The sequence below is a fragment of the Anser cygnoides genome, chromosome 18, assembly GCF_040182565.1.
Source record: "Anser cygnoides isolate HZ-2024a breed goose chromosome 18, Taihu_goose_T2T_genome, whole genome shotgun sequence".
Taxonomy (NCBI): domain Eukaryota; kingdom Metazoa; phylum Chordata; class Aves; order Anseriformes; family Anatidae; genus Anser; species Anser cygnoides.
Genome location: NC_089890.1, coordinates 3,667,192 through 3,682,303, shown reverse-complemented (window position 1 = coordinate 3,682,303; position 15,112 = coordinate 3,667,192). Strand labels below are relative to the sequence as shown.

Genomic DNA, 15,112 nt, shown 5'->3' with positions numbered 1-15,112 from the left:
CAAGACAGATTATGCAGTGGTCTGAAACCGGCTAATGCTGCGAGGGGATTGAGTTTGCTTCTATGGTAAAATCCAAGTGAAGCGATTTGCAGGCCTGAATGCTTACACAAATTCATTTCCCACATATTACTTCTTGATTTCTGGTGGGTGAGGGGGAGGGATCTGTCAAAAGTCAGTTGCTGCTCTTACTTTTGAGGATATTCAGTAGTCAAGGACCACTGAGTACGTATGAACTGGTAAATGGGCAGTGGGAGCAAATCTGTAAGGAGGAATTGTTAAGCCCTACATAGATCCACACAAAGGTAGGTCTGGATATTGACACATTTGTGTGCTAGTGTATATTTTCCACTTTCTGGAGAATATCTTCCAATACTACTTCTTTTGCTTTTACCAGAAAGGACAGAAGCTTGTGCCAAGGTGTGGGGAAAGTAAAAGTAGACATCGAGAGTCAGATTTTATTTCACATGTTCCCAGTTCTGTGAAAATATTCGCAAGAACTATCAGAATGGTCTTTTTCTTTTTTTCCTTTTGTTCCTCCAGTGCTGAACTCCACTGTACCGACAGCTTTTAATCCTTCAGTCTTTATGTTACTCAGTCATTTGCTGAAAACCTTCGTGTTACATCTTCAGTTTCCCAGGGCTGTAGCCATCACTTTCAGCATCGTATGACTAGCTCTCAGCGAATCTTATCTGGTCTTTGGAGATTTCTATCCTGTTTCTCGTTATAGTCTGTAACAGTGCTTCTTGCTCCAATATTTTACACTTCAGCCATTTAGATCTGTGTTTCCAAATTAAGGCATCACTTGTTCCCCTGAGGCTATTGGACCTAGATGTGTGAACTTATTATTTCCTGATGACAACACAGGACTATCAAGCTCACTACCTAATGCTTGCTCTGGCTTATGCTATGGCTGATGTGCTCCAATATCCACCAGTCCTGTAGTGAAAAAAAAAAAAAAAAAAAGAAAAAGTATGATAAGGTCATATGTGAAAGAATCTTGGTGCCCCTGCAGAAGGCAGAGGAAATATTGTATATTAAAGGCCCTAATTTAATAAGAGGCAATGGAAGAAATAGAGAAGTAGAAACCATGTAGGAGTGCTTAAATTTCTGCTTCCACCAAGATCAGCTGCCCAAGTAATCAATTTGAACTTCTCTGCATTGCTCCTATTAGCTGTAGCTGTCTGTACTACAGCTTCCATCGCTGTGCAGAGATGGAGATTTGCCATCCTTCTGCAGTTTTTTAATTGGGGAGGTCCTTTTTCTTTTCTGTTCTATTTTCTGTCTCTTTCCCATCCTCTTTAGGAACTGAGAAGGATCAGAAACACTGTAATGGCTTCACATGGTGACCAGTCATTCCTATTTATAGTAGATATCGTCTGCATAGAATTAGTAGTCTGTGAAATTCCCACAAGGCAGGCACAGTTGAATAGACATAAAACTTGGTTTAAACAAATAAGCAGATATTAAACAAACAATGGAATTTCCAGACAGCTATTTGAAATGATAAGGAATTGTTGGAATTTTGCCTGAACAGGTAAAGCAAATCAGCAGTAATTATATTTGCCTTGCCAGAGGGGTGAGGTGGCTTGGAGGTAGATAACTATGATACTTGAAAACATTTTTAAAGACATTGAGCTTGGCCGATTGCCATGGCTTGGAGAATCTGCAAATAATTGTCTGCGCTATTAACTAAATAGGGGTGTACAGATTCTTTTCTGCTGGGATTTTTTCTACAAAAATAATGTTTTGAGGCTTTGTAATGATATCCCAGTTGAAGTTGGTTTCATGAGACACATTACTCATGAGAAAATGAAATCCCACATAGTTCAAGGGAATGCAAAACTGAAGAGCCCTGATCAGCAGAAGAAACCCAGCAGCCAAAAGTTTGTATTTGTCCCAGTGGTCACGGAGGCGTTCAGTAAACAGCTGCGTCTTTTCCTTTCTGTTTATTCTGATTTATGTGGTTGTGTATTGGCTCCTGGAGAAGCCACCAGCACAACTGCAGGCAGTGATGTACAGTGGCAGATGAGTCTTGAAGAAGCCATTTAAGCAAATTGCAGTTTAGTTTTGCCTTCACTTGGATTTGGATGTTTTTCTGGACTCCTCGGCTTGCAAAACAGCGAGGCACTTCTCCAGGAGTAGGCTTAGCCTGCTGGTATTTCAGCTCTTCCCCTTCTGCTTGCAGTCACAACCAGGAAATGCAAAGGCATGTGGAAATGAAAGCCAATTAGAATGAAATTGTAACATCTGGGTTTGCTTTGGAGTCAATTCTTACTTTATCTGACATTCTCAATAGTCCTGCGCTAGCATAAGCGGCCTTGTGTTTGCAGTGCCACGTAAGCAATGTCAGAAGAATGCCTGAAACTATTATTTCACTATCAAGAGCCATTTTCTGTGGCCAGCATTAGCCTGAGCCCCAAAACCCGGTGTGTGCTCTGTTGACTGTGCCCCGACTTGCCTCCTATGGCAGAGGTGCCTGTGCCTGTGGTTGGACCTGCAGCCTCAGCAGCATCCGTGCACGGTTGGCTTACAGTTGTATGAAGCACTGCAGCATCTAGCTGCTTGGGTGAGGGAGAAATGCGAGAGAGTAGGATTTTATGCAAAACTGGGGCCCAGCGTGGTATGCAGCAGGGTGGAGTGACTTTAAAAAAAATCTGTGTCAAAACCTTTGAGTGTAGCAGCGCTGTGCTCTGGGAGTGTTGTGTGCCACAAGGGGTTTTGCAGCATTGGTCCATTTGTAGTTATGAGTCAGCTGTCATGGCCAAATTACATATTCGTTAAAGAGTTAGGTGAATGAGCGGTGAATCGTGAGCTGCACAAATATTTGGAGCTACTAACATTCACGCGCTGTTATTTTTTCATAATAACAAGGACCCCAGGGAGGCCGAACTCTGACTACAGGAAATCTTGACAGAAAGTTCACAGCTTGGAGTAGATGTATTTTTTTTTTCCCCCACTGCAGTGAAAACAATTGATCTGCTGGATAAATGGCAGCAACACGGCTAGAACTGCTGCTTACAACTCCTTTAGAGCAAACAACAGCTCCCAGCACTGATCCTTGCCTGTCCCTGCAGCAGGAGAGCCGCTGCTCGGGTTTTCCTTTCTCCTCGGGGAGTGTGAGCGAGCCAGCGTTTGGGCACCCCGGGTGAGCAGATGAATTGGAGCTCGCCGTTCGTTCCCTCCTCAACACGCTGAGCAGCATGCCAGGCTGGGCTGCTGCGTCTGTGCGCGAGGACCCGCGCGCGTTAGAGCAGTGGCAGGTGTTAAATAGGAACAGATGTTAATATTGACAAACTGAAGTGGCTAAATGTGGAAATACAGCACTGCTGAGACGTGTGAAGTGAGGCAATGACCTTCACATGTTACGGATCTAGTCAATAAAAGGCAGCTCAGTGGGAGCGCGCGGATGCCGCGGGCAGGCCGGGACCGGGGCAGGCCCTGTGGCTGTGGTGACGGCACGGCATGGCCTGTCCCAGCTCGGCATGGGGTGGTGGCTCCTGGGGCAGGGCCCAGGGGAGGGCCTGTGCAAAAGAGGTGACGAACTCCAGAAAGCCCAGACTTCAGAGAACCTGTTTTTAGCGTCCAGTGACTGTATGAGCACTGCCTGTATTAGTGACTGTATTAGGGCCCTGCCTGTCCTCCCATGGCATTTCAGTGACACGGAAAATGAGGCAGCTCTGTTGAACACTATGTCCCTCCACTGCTTTGGCCTCTTTTATCCAGATTTTCTCTTTGTTTGTACAGATCAAGGATCCTGCTGTACAGTCTGTTCATATTGCCATAGATCCTTCCACTAACTTATTTTCTGTCAGACCCCAAGGTGTTTAGGGTCAAAGCCTGCTTTTCTTGACTTTCACCAGGAACTTCAGTGGGACAAGGTTGTGATCTTCTGCTCCAGGGAACAACAGCAATTTCTGCTGCCATAGGTGGCATTATTTTAACACCTGGGTGAGAGGAAGGAGATATTTACTGCATTAAAGGGAAATGGGTTCTGTGTTGAAGCTCCCCGGTATGCAGTCCATGCTCTGTACCTTCAAGAGGTATGCTTGAATGAATCCTCACCCTCATGCTCAGCAGCAGGAGCCCCACCAGCTTGTGTTGTGCACAGGCCACCTTAGATCTGGGGAAGCAACTCAGAGAGGTGAAAACTCCTTCATGTACCGCAAAGCATGTACTTTGTGCTTCTGCCCTGCAGGCCCAAACCAACAGCGGTCAGAGGGGAGGATTTCCTGATGGAGGGACACTTCCTATGACACATTTTTCCTAGGAAAGGCCTTTGAGTGGGATCCAGTGTCAAACCAGGTACAGAAGGAAGATCACACACTGGCTGTGTTTCTCTGAGTTGGGCACTCGGTGAGATGGAGCAGGGCTGCATGGGGGAATTAATGCTCAGGGCATCCATCGGGGCCAACCAGCCTGACATGTTTTTAAATGGCATCAGCTCCCACATGCAGCAGCATGCATATAGATCACAGCCAGGAGACAGCGCAGTGATGTTCAGTGACAATATTAGTGGTGGAAATCAGCTTTAATTTTTCACTTTCCATTTCTTGGCAGATCAAAAGTGAATATGCACTGTCTTCATTAGCAAGGCAAATACCTCGGCGCTCGGGAACTTGTGCGATTCCCTTTCCTTCCAAAGTGCAAAGCAGTAGATAAGCAGACATCAAAGTGGTAACTGGTGATTTTTATGAAAGGATCCCAATCTTGACTGGAAGGCTCCTGCACTAGGCCCAATCCCACCTGACATCTGTCAGGTGGAAATATGGAAATGATGAGTTTTGCTCATGCTTGCTGATCTGAGCGGGATTCTTTGTATTAGCAGTGCTCAGGGGAAGGGCCCCACAACAGACCCGATGATTGCATTTTTGATTTGGAGATTAAATAACTATGGTAACTGGAGTTCAGCTTTATCCTGCTTAATTCCACTCCTCTCGAAACTAGGCATCTAGGCTCCCTTAAGTTCTTGCTCAGAACCCATCCCCTCGTCCCCTCCCAAAATACCTGGGTGAGGGGTGAATTGATGGGGGGTGAATAACCCATTGACTGGGCACGGAGCCTGAAGAGGTAGCTCAGACAAAATGTCTGTCCTTCAGATGCCACTGGTAGGCAACCTCGTCATTGCCCTTTGGTTCCCGGTCATGGGCAAGCAGGGCTTTTTGAGGCACACCCTTGGGGTTCTCTTTCCTAAACTAGTGCCAGGTTCATCTGATATATGGAGCAGCCAACTGCAGTATTTCAGGAGCTGCTGGGGAGCCTCTGGGCAATCCTTGCTGTAAAGGAAGGAAACTGCAGCCACGCTGTCCCCGCTCAGGAATCACAGTCCTCTGCTCAGTTCAAAGCGAAATAAAGCTGGTTAGGTTCAGCCAGCGGTGGGAAACTGCCTCCCTGAGGGGCAGTACATAGCAAAAGGGGTGATAACTTCTAAAACCTTTCCAGCTTTAAAAGTGCATCTATCCAAGCCTTTTGTCCCTGCCATAGGCAAGGAAATTTGAATTTGCAGTCATGGTAGCCAGAACTGGCCAACTGTTTGTTTTGCTTTCCTGAGTTCACCTAACACCATACTTAAAAAAATCCCCCAGCCTGTTTGGAACTAGGTAAGCTAAAGCACATTAAAATGTTTGCCAGCATACCTTGGTCTCTGGGGTTAGGGGTGGCTGCATTTTTTTTACCACACTTTGCTTTTCCTAAAAAGCTGCAGTGAAGGGGAAAGGTTTGCCTGGGTCCGGGGTACCAGCAGCCCCCAGGTGCTCCTGTGCTAAGTTTCCAATACAAGGTGTCTCCGCACCGCTATAGCTCTGTTTAAGTTGAACTCCCAGAACTGCTGAGATCACCAGAAATAAAAAGACCACAGGATGAAAGCCTCTGTTCTTCCAGACCAACAGGAGTTCAAACTGGATGCATTTTTTTTTCAAGAATTACACAGACTCTGAGCTTTGATTAGCTTGCTTTGTATTTTTAGAGCAATAGAAGCAAGGTGATATCTGGCTTGGTATTTGGTAAGCCTATTTATTCTCATCAGAAGGTTTTAGCATTAACCTATAAGCATTGTAACTTTGTAATGTGATGACAGACAGCTTCAAACAGACAGAGGTCACTTTTCAAGGCTTTTAGCCTCTAGGAACCTACTGATTTTTAATAAGAATCACACAGCTAAATCTGTGCATATGGTTTTGAAATTCATTCCATAAAGCCAGAGTCTTTCCAAGCCTTTGTTTCAGCTAACATCATTACAAATACTTGAATGACTTTTGGAGATCATCTAGGATATATCTCCAGTCAAAATGAGTTAGATACAAATTGACATGTTCATGCATCTGGGAAAGTACTAGCTTTCCTTGGGTTTTATTGTTCTCTTTCATTTGTAATTAAATTATTTGCTCTAAAACTTGATTGGTATTGACAAAGAGCACATTTTCTCTTCACAGAATGCATTTTTTTCTTTTCTTTGTGAGTCAGACATGACAAATTTACCATTTTGATAATACCTGCATGCTTAATGTTAGCCCAGCTCCCTTAAAGAGCACAGAGATACAGTCAGTCCCCCCCTACTTGCCACTGGAGCCAGAGTTGCAGGCTTGACTTCCAGAGAAGGACCTAAATAAAAGGTTCTAATGGGGAACTTTTCATAGGAAGGCCTCCAATGCATTGGAGACAGAAGTGCATAAAATCCATCTCACTCTGGCAGATGCAGAACAACATTCTCAAAGCTCCTAAGGACCAAGGAGCCTAAGGTCTATTAGGTGAACGTTTGAAAGTTATCCAGCTTTGCTGCTGAAATGTAGGGCATTCATTTTCCTGGATCACTGAGCTAAATGATTTTCTTAACTCAGACCTAGGGGCAGCAACAAGGGCTCTTGACTCCCAGTCCAACACTCTAAATATTTCTCCTTTGTTAGGAACACAAGGGCTGCAAATAAATACACGCAAGCCCTTGATACAAAGAGGCATGTGGGGAAGGAGAGAGATTCACACTGCCAAATATCACATAGTTAATTCAATTAAATAGTGTCTATATATAGCCAGTGGGGAGATTTAAGGACACGTTCCTCAAATTTGCTCTGAATTTCCCCCCGGAGACGCCCTTCTATCTCCTGTTGCAGGGCTGAGGTGTCCCAAACCTTGCCCATCTTCCCTGAGCCCATGACTCAGCCTGGACAGTCTCTACCAGTCTTGCTTCACTTCTGTGGAAGGCTGTGCCTCAGCAAACTATTTCATTGACAGCTCTTGCCAAGGGAGTTGCTGATTACTGCCAGATGTAGATATTTCCTGCTGAAATTGCCACCTACTTCTAGCAACGAGGAGACCTGGTTGCCATCTTTTTGCTTCTGACATCTGCTCAAAAGACAAACTTTGGAGGCTGACACCAAGCTGAGAGTGCTTAAAGAGCTCTCAGAAACCTAGCCAGGCTAAAGCTTTTCCCTTAATATGGTGAAATCGCCCTCACTGTAGTTATGTTCTACTTGGGAGGCTGGGGGTGTGGGCGGAGGGGAGGCACCCAAAGGAGGCTTCAGATTGGTCTTGCCCCAATGTGTGGGGTTTTGGAGGGATGGGTGTCTGCAGAGGGCTTGCTTGATGAGTAGGGCTAGCTCTCTGGGCTCCCCCTGGTTAGGGGCTTTGCATGTTGAAGCCCTAAAATGGGAGGCTAGTAAGTAGTTGATTATATGCCTATCTTTATTTCTCTCCCCTTGAATAATAAGGTTATATGCATTGTTGTCAAGAGGCTTTTTTTTTTTTTCCTTCTGTATTGGGCCTTGTTTTCTTATGCTTGGTGTCCCTCTGTTTTTGAAGGTCTCAGGTTCAAGTTTTCTGCCTGGGCTCTCCAGAGGTTTTGGTCACTTGCCCAACCTATGGCTCTCTCTCGTGAGCCTGTTCCTGTTAACGTTGTGCTTCCCCCTGTGCTCTGTGCTCCCTGGCTTTGCTGAAACCAGGGAGCTGCTGGAGGGTCACGCGGCTCAGCATGTGCCCTGGGTTCTGTGGTGCTTGATGCTAATGTGGTGCTAATTAACTTCACTTTGGGGAGCTTGTGTTTTGAGCAGAATCTAAAGCCTGTGGGTGCTGCTCCTGCGGGATGTTGGTGGTGTGGGGCAGGCAGTTGGGAAACAAGACACCAGCAGCTGACTTGTTCCAGGCTTTCTGTGACTATGCCCTGAAGACATGTAGAGCAGCCCTTTGAGGTGCTGCATCACCTGCACCAAACTCCTGCAACAGCGTTTCCAAACAAGAGTTTTCAGAATGAAACTTTTTTCCCCCCAAGAAATTAAACTTCTCTGTGAAGAAAGAAAACACTTTTTTGGAAGGTCTGCTTTTCACTTCTTAAATTTTTTATATCTATTCACGTAATAGCTGAGCCATTCCTTTGTATTAATGTCTGCTTCATTGTGCCTGTTTCTCAACGGCACCAAATCTGTCTTATATTACACAGTAGGCCTTGTATTTTTTTTTAACTTTGCCTTTTAGAAGGTGGTTCATTTCTAGTGGCAGGTGTAACAAATTTGTTTCCATGTCAGGTCCGGCCCATAGCTCCTGATGATCCAGAGCTGGGCAGGATCAGGCTCTCCTCCTTCCTTCCTGGTGGGCTGTTGGTGCTACCCATCCCTTCCCCGTGAGAACTGATCACCCCTTGTGCTCATTTCAAAGTGACCCTCCTGAGGATCCCCAGGCAGCAGCCACTGCGGCAGCTCTGCTCCGTGACATTGATAAACCACAACATATTGTTTAACATATTGTTCCCAGTCCAACATATTGTTCGCATTCATCATGGAAGCAATCAGTACAGAGCATTTTATTGCAAACCTGTTTCCTGGTGCTCATCATTAGGTCATTAACCTTAACAATGTCAACATGTTCTCGGTATGCGGTTTAATTGGAGCGCAGTACAGAGCAGTTGCACAGGCTGTACCACATACAGGGGCACACAGCCTAAGAGTAATAGAAAAGCTGTACCAACAGGGCACTGATGCTAAATAAAGTCAAGTCTGGACAGGGGATGTAAATTAAAGTAGCTGCACTGAGGGGGACCCAAAGAATTTCTTGGTGGAAGCATAATTTCCTGCGAGCACCTGTGCCAGTTGAGGGCTTTAGTTCTGTTGTGCCAAATTCCAGATACGGGTTTTGTAGATCTTTTCCCTTGGTGGCTTTGCCGTATCCAAGGAGAGAAAATGGACAGTCCAGTGTCTGTTACTACTCTGGTTTGCCAGTACTGGTGTTGGCAAGGTTTCCTTCTGAGAGTGCTTGCCAAAGGGGCAAACCTCATGGCTCCTGGGTCCGGCTCATCCAGGCTATGCGGTGCCAAGAGAGAAGTTCAAGGAGCAGTGCCGTTTTGCAGAGGAGGCTGGCAGGAAGAAGCAGATTCTTCAGAAAAAATGACCTGATTTATATACTGAACGTCAGGGGAAGATCTGTTTTCTGCAAAGGCTTGCTCAGTTGGTTATAAAGTATTGTTTCTCCATACAAACCTTGCTTGGTCACTGTGAGGTTATCAGGACAGCACCATTTTGTTAGCGTAGTTGGTCAGACCCTTCAGAGAAGGGCTTGTCTCTTCCCATGTGCTGGCAACCCCCTCACAGAGGCCAGGCCTGGCACTGGCACCTGGATCTTCTCACAGTGCTTTTGAGTGCTAATAACCTGTGGCTTGGATGTTGAAGTTGAAATTTAAGGGATCCATGGGATGTCAACTTCCATCTCCTGCTGGTTTTCGTTAGGTATACGTGAACGTATCAGCCTCAAGTTCTGTGGGTTTCTGATCGCCCTGCTGCAGTACGTAGGTGGTGTCTAATTAAGCAGCGTGCATATGCATGTGAAAAAAGCATCACTTTCCTCACTGCTTCAAGTGAAACCACAGATTGCTTATCACTGTGAAGCTGAGGGCTGTGTTTGCTGTGCTATAGGAAAGGAAAAGATGTGGCAGGAAAAGCACAAACGAAAGGCAGGTTGTTAGGGTGGATCTCAGGATGAGCAGCATCTCCACCTTGCTTCCGTTCCTCTTTCTTTGCTGCCTCCTTTTCTATAAAGCAAAATGCCCATTTCCTACCAACCTGGCCTATTTCTACTTTTTTTTTTTCCTTAGCATTGAGCACTGCATTAACTTGACAGGAAAGTCCAAAGGTCTGATTGACACCCTGTTTCTTCCCCATTACAAAATAAACTAATTTCTTTAGCTTCGCACAATATTCTTCTGAAAACAGCTATTGATCTGCACAAGTCTCTAGACTGGGTAATCAATATCCACCAGTTTGGGGGAAATAAATAAATAAACAAAGGACAGAAAATGATGGATGAGAATACCATTGAGTGCTTTTTGAACTGATGCTGTGTTCAGATCACTCAGCTGCTGAAAGAATGGGCTGGGTTTGTTTTGTAGCAGCGAAATGATATCAAAGCTTTCAGATTCCCATCTTCGAACTAGCCCGTAGTCATTAGGTGTTACCAAATGCTTTCAGACCAGTGGTACTTTCCAGGCTGACTTCTGTATCTGAATTGAAGAAGACAATAGCTTACAAAGAGGGGGAGAGGCTCCCCTTTCTCCCACTGCAGCATTTATAAATCAGGCTTACTGGCTTGCTGTGTGTATGTCTCAGCCTGTCTGCATGGATCAGTCAGAGCCAGGGCTGGAGCGTGAAGGGGAAGACTTCACCGATGGGGAGGCACTGGAGTCCTTCAGTCCTGGAGATCCAGAGAAGCTGGTGCCTTAATCTTCCTCTAATTTTACTGTACACCTCACGCAGAACTCACAGAAAGCATGTTTGGTCCCTAAAATGCAGCAGAAGTGGGAGGACCATCCTTTGTTCCTCGCTGGCCAAAAGCAGTTCCAACGCTGTGAGCACTGCGAGGCTGCGATCTGAGGGTGTCTGGAGGAGGGCGTGAGCTGCTCTGACCCACGGTGCTGCGAGCTCTTTCCGTCCTCAGCCTACTCTTCTGTTCCTTTGGCACACTCAAGCCCTTCTAGGGACCGATTATCTTTCTTTACACCAACAATCAGAGGGCCACGTCCCAGCAAACCATCGCACTGCAGCCGACGAAGCCAGTCTGAGCAGTACCTGAACTCTCTCTGGAGCAGCAGACCCGAGCAGTAGTGCTCTGTAATGTATGCAGGTCTTCCAGCTGATGAAGAAACAGGTGCAGTTCAGATGCTGTTTCAAGCAAATGAGAACGGACAAGGAGAGGAGGGACAAATGTATTTATCAGGCTGTATAACCTGTTGAAGTAAGACAGGAAGGTGACCTTATTTTGAAAGCTAGTAAAGTGCCAGAAGAGTTTGGAAAACTTGATGGAAATGGAGAGGAAATCAGGCCATGCTTTCAAAGGAATGCCTTTTTTCTCTCCCCATCCACTGAATGTAGTTTCTTGAATAGGATTTAGCTGTCACTTCCTGAATGCTCTGTGAGCAGCTGGTCTGATGTTTTCTGTTTATTAGCAAGGATCAAATGGGGTGAGCGCAGCCGTGGTGTAGCTGGGAAAGGGAGAAGGAGCTTGAAGCTGTTGCCGGCTGCAGCGGGGATGACAGCCTCTTGTCCTCCTCAGTCGATCCACACACTGCTCAGAGCAGTCCTGGTTGGCCTGGTGAGCACACCAGGAGCATCGTGTGTCTGCGTGAGGCAGGAGGTCAGGAGCACGCAGAGAGCCAGGATGCTGGTAATATTTTGTGGCAATGGAGGATCCTCTCCCTGGGAAGGTGCATGGCCAGGGTGGGCAGCTACAGCATGTTTTTCTGTGCTTTGAGGGGGAAAATAGTGTCTCTATAAGATAATCTAATATCAGGCTTGCTGTATGATCTATTCTTTAGAGTAAGCGTTTTCTCTGGTCTTCTCTGTTAAGAATTTGTGGTGTAACTTTGTAGAATTACACTGGTTTTGTGCGTTACTTCTTATTTGGATCCTTTGAGATGGATCTTTTAGGTTCCCATAAATTCCTCATCTCTTTCTGTTGTAATTAAACAACTCTCGGTGGTCAGAGTAGATCTGTGAGCATGAGGAAGCCTGTCAAATCAATACAAATCGTTGCCAGACATAAGCCTAACAAGCCTGACCAGGATGTACAAAGGGGCCCTCTGTCATTTAAAGAAATAAACAGGAGGCAGAGAACTTAATTCAGCTCAATCAGCTGCTAAGCCTGCCCTGACAGCCAGCCTTCAGAGACACCTTCCCCCTGCTCCAGCATTTAGCTGAATCAGCACTTTCCCCTGTTACCCTCGGAGAAGTCTGGCTTCCCATGTGTATCAGCAGAGGAATAGGAAGGACGGACAGACTGCAGTGCTGGAGCAACCACGGCTTGAGGGTACAGCACAGAGGGGATTTGGGGACTTGTAGGTGCTTGAAGGGGAGGCAACCATTTGAGTTGAATGAATCCTGGCAAAGGTGTGTGCATGACACCAGTTCCCAAGACAGATGTTTTGAAAGAAAGTAGAAGTAATAAGGGAAAAAGAGCTGGTCACGTGGCTGATGCCTGCTAGGAGGAAGAGAAGGGATCCAGCAGGAGATGGAAATTGAGAAGGTAAATGACTTAACAGTGGAGGAAACAGCAGCAAGACGGGAGTCAGCAACTCGAGTTCTGCCTCTGGGTCCTTCCCTGCCCTTGGCCAAGATGATCAAGCTGAGTAAACGTTTGCTAGCTTAAAGGGCAAAGGAGTGACTTCAGGCACTTAATTCTAGGTACTGAAGCTTGAAAATGAAGTCCTACCACCATCCAGGTCCCCTAAGAGAAAACATGTTGTCTGAGTGCCGTCCCCATGCTGCTTCTCATCCTGGTGTGGTGTGATTTGTTTCCCACTAAGCCATGCTCAAAATACACCTAGACAAGGGCTGAAACCTGCAGTTCAAGTAAGTCCTGGGCCAACCATTGTAACTAATGTCTTTTAGAAGGACTGCAGTTTAGTCCTAATGACTGTTATCAACCCCACAGGTAGGCACCACAGGGAGTCCAATGGTTCGAGTGCCTCAGTTTGCCTAGCTGTGTGCTGAGGCAGCTGCACAAAGTCTCATAGTCTTGGGGTCAGGGATGCAGGTCAGATCTCACTTCAATTTCTCCATCCCAGACACAACCCAATCCCACTTCAGGTTGGCCAATTGTGTAGTCCTAGATTAGGTGAAATATCTATACGTTGCAGGTGCAGGAGGAGCACAGCTGGCCATTTTGATTTGTATATGTTTATGTAAATGCCTCATAAAATATCCCCCATTGGGACAAGCCAAAGTCACGCATCATAAAAATCAGCTTCTGTAATGGCTTCTTTACAACAGCATTTGCCAAGGTAGTGAAAAAAATATGCCTGTGTTTATAGGAAATTAATTTCTGCCCCTTCAGTGATCAGCCCTGAGCAAGCAGAAGACTGAATTATCCCAGTTGCTTCTCTCTGGCAGAGAGAACTGCTCTTTGGAGCCTCCTGCAGTGTAATCTGGTGGGGATGTTTAATCAGAAAACCTCTAAGCAGCGAGGCCCCAGTTCAGCAAGCCCTGTGCTCATGCAGCAAGCCGTCCTTCTGCAGCAAAGCGCTTAATCACACCCTTAATTTTACACCTGTGCTCAGGCTCACAGTACCTGTCTGGATTCAGGAGGTGGGTACATCTTTTGCTGAAGGACGGATTTTTGCCTTGGGCTTAAATTAGCATACAAAGAAGGAGATGCCTTAAGAGGCAGATCAGCAAGGTTATTTAAAACATAAAACAACCCAAGCATGACAAGAGCTACCAGGGGAGGAAGATTTCTAAGTGCCAGTAGATGGTGCTCTGCAAGCTCCCTGTATGGGTGGGCTGAAGCCCACACTGATCCGTTTTGTGCACCACCCCAAAAACCTTACGGTTTATTGCAGAGAAGGTCTTTGTGACCTTGTTAGGAGCGAACCTAAGGGACTTCTGCAGAAAGCAGATGGATTTTGTTAGTGTCTTTAGCTGAGTGTTGGCCTCCAGGTAGGATTTTTGTAGCAAGAATGTAGCTGCTCAATCCTGTGGATGAACCAAGCCTGTGCGACATAATCCTATAGGGCTTCTTCTGAAGAGCTGGAAAGAGCGGGTGAAATCCTTGCTCAAAGTGAAGTTGGCTGGAATATTTGGATATTGTTGGATATAATTGGATATTTAATTATTGGATAAGTTGGATAATTAATTATTCTAACATCCTGGGTCTTGCTGCAGCAGGCAGATCCACCTTTAGGACAACTCCTGCATCTGCTCCAGGTATCAGCATTGCTCCCTGGACAAGCTGGTCCCTCCTGGCTTGGTGGTTGCAGAGAAGCCCTTCTGCACCCAGGGTGGCCTGGTGCAGAGCAGGGTGTGCACGTGAAGATCCGTTGCGTGAAGCAAGCAAACACCCGTGTGGTTCCTGGCAGTGGAAGAATGGCTTGCATCTGTCCCCTTGTAGCCAAAGATTAAGCCTGGAAGATATAAAGAGCAGTAGATATGGGCAGCTGTTCAAATTAAGTGTTTTGTCTATATGTATCCACCCCACGGTGTGTGTTAAATCTAGCTCTGGCCGTTGCAGTTCATCTAAGCGAGTCGATGAAAGAGAAGTCTGTTTTCTTGCACATCCCCCTTAAATTTTGAGGAGTTTCCCTGACACAGTGATGCATAGTTATAGGCTCAGTAAAAGTTGGAATGATTTATGGCTTACACACTGTAAATCAATAAAAAGAATCACAGACATTGACAGTACGTTCACAGCCCATTTCTTTAAATGGAAGGCACTTTTCTATCTTTCCTGTTTCAGCCTAGTTGGTGCACAGGAGGTTCCTGCCACTAACAAAGTGCTAAGAGAGTCTTTATAAAGCTTGTAAAACCTACATCTTATGTAATACCTCTCCTTACATGCCCTTCCTTGATGCACTGTCGTTATCCAGTCTAAAAGTACCATGTCCTCCACCCTGGGTTATTAGATTGCCTTCTCCTGTGAACAGAAAACTGTATTAAAAACCTGTTGTGTTTTTTTTGTTTTTTTTTTTTTTTTTTTTTAAGGCACTCCAGGCCAGTGTGCTAACCTCTGATTTTCCAGCCTCGGTGTAAATCCTGATGAAAGTGTGCGTGGTTGGCGTGCCTTAGCGTGAGATGGGTTGTGCTGAGCGCCCAGCGAGTCCGGGCTGCAGCCAGTGGGGCTCTCCTGGCCAGCAAGGAGGTAATGCTGC

At 46.0% G+C, this 15,112-nt stretch overlaps 1 long non-coding RNA gene across 1 annotated transcript in view; it reads left to right on the top strand.

Annotated features, from left to right (window-relative positions):
- LOC106041064 (uncharacterized) overlaps positions 1-15,112 on the top strand; it is a 399,163-nt gene that overhangs the window by 217,864 nt on the left and 166,187 nt on the right. The window contains exon 19 of the long non-coding RNA XR_010825713.1: positions 14,946-15,102. This is a non-coding gene — a long non-coding RNA (uncharacterized lncRNA). The remainder of the gene's footprint in view (positions 1-14,945; positions 15,103-15,112) is intronic.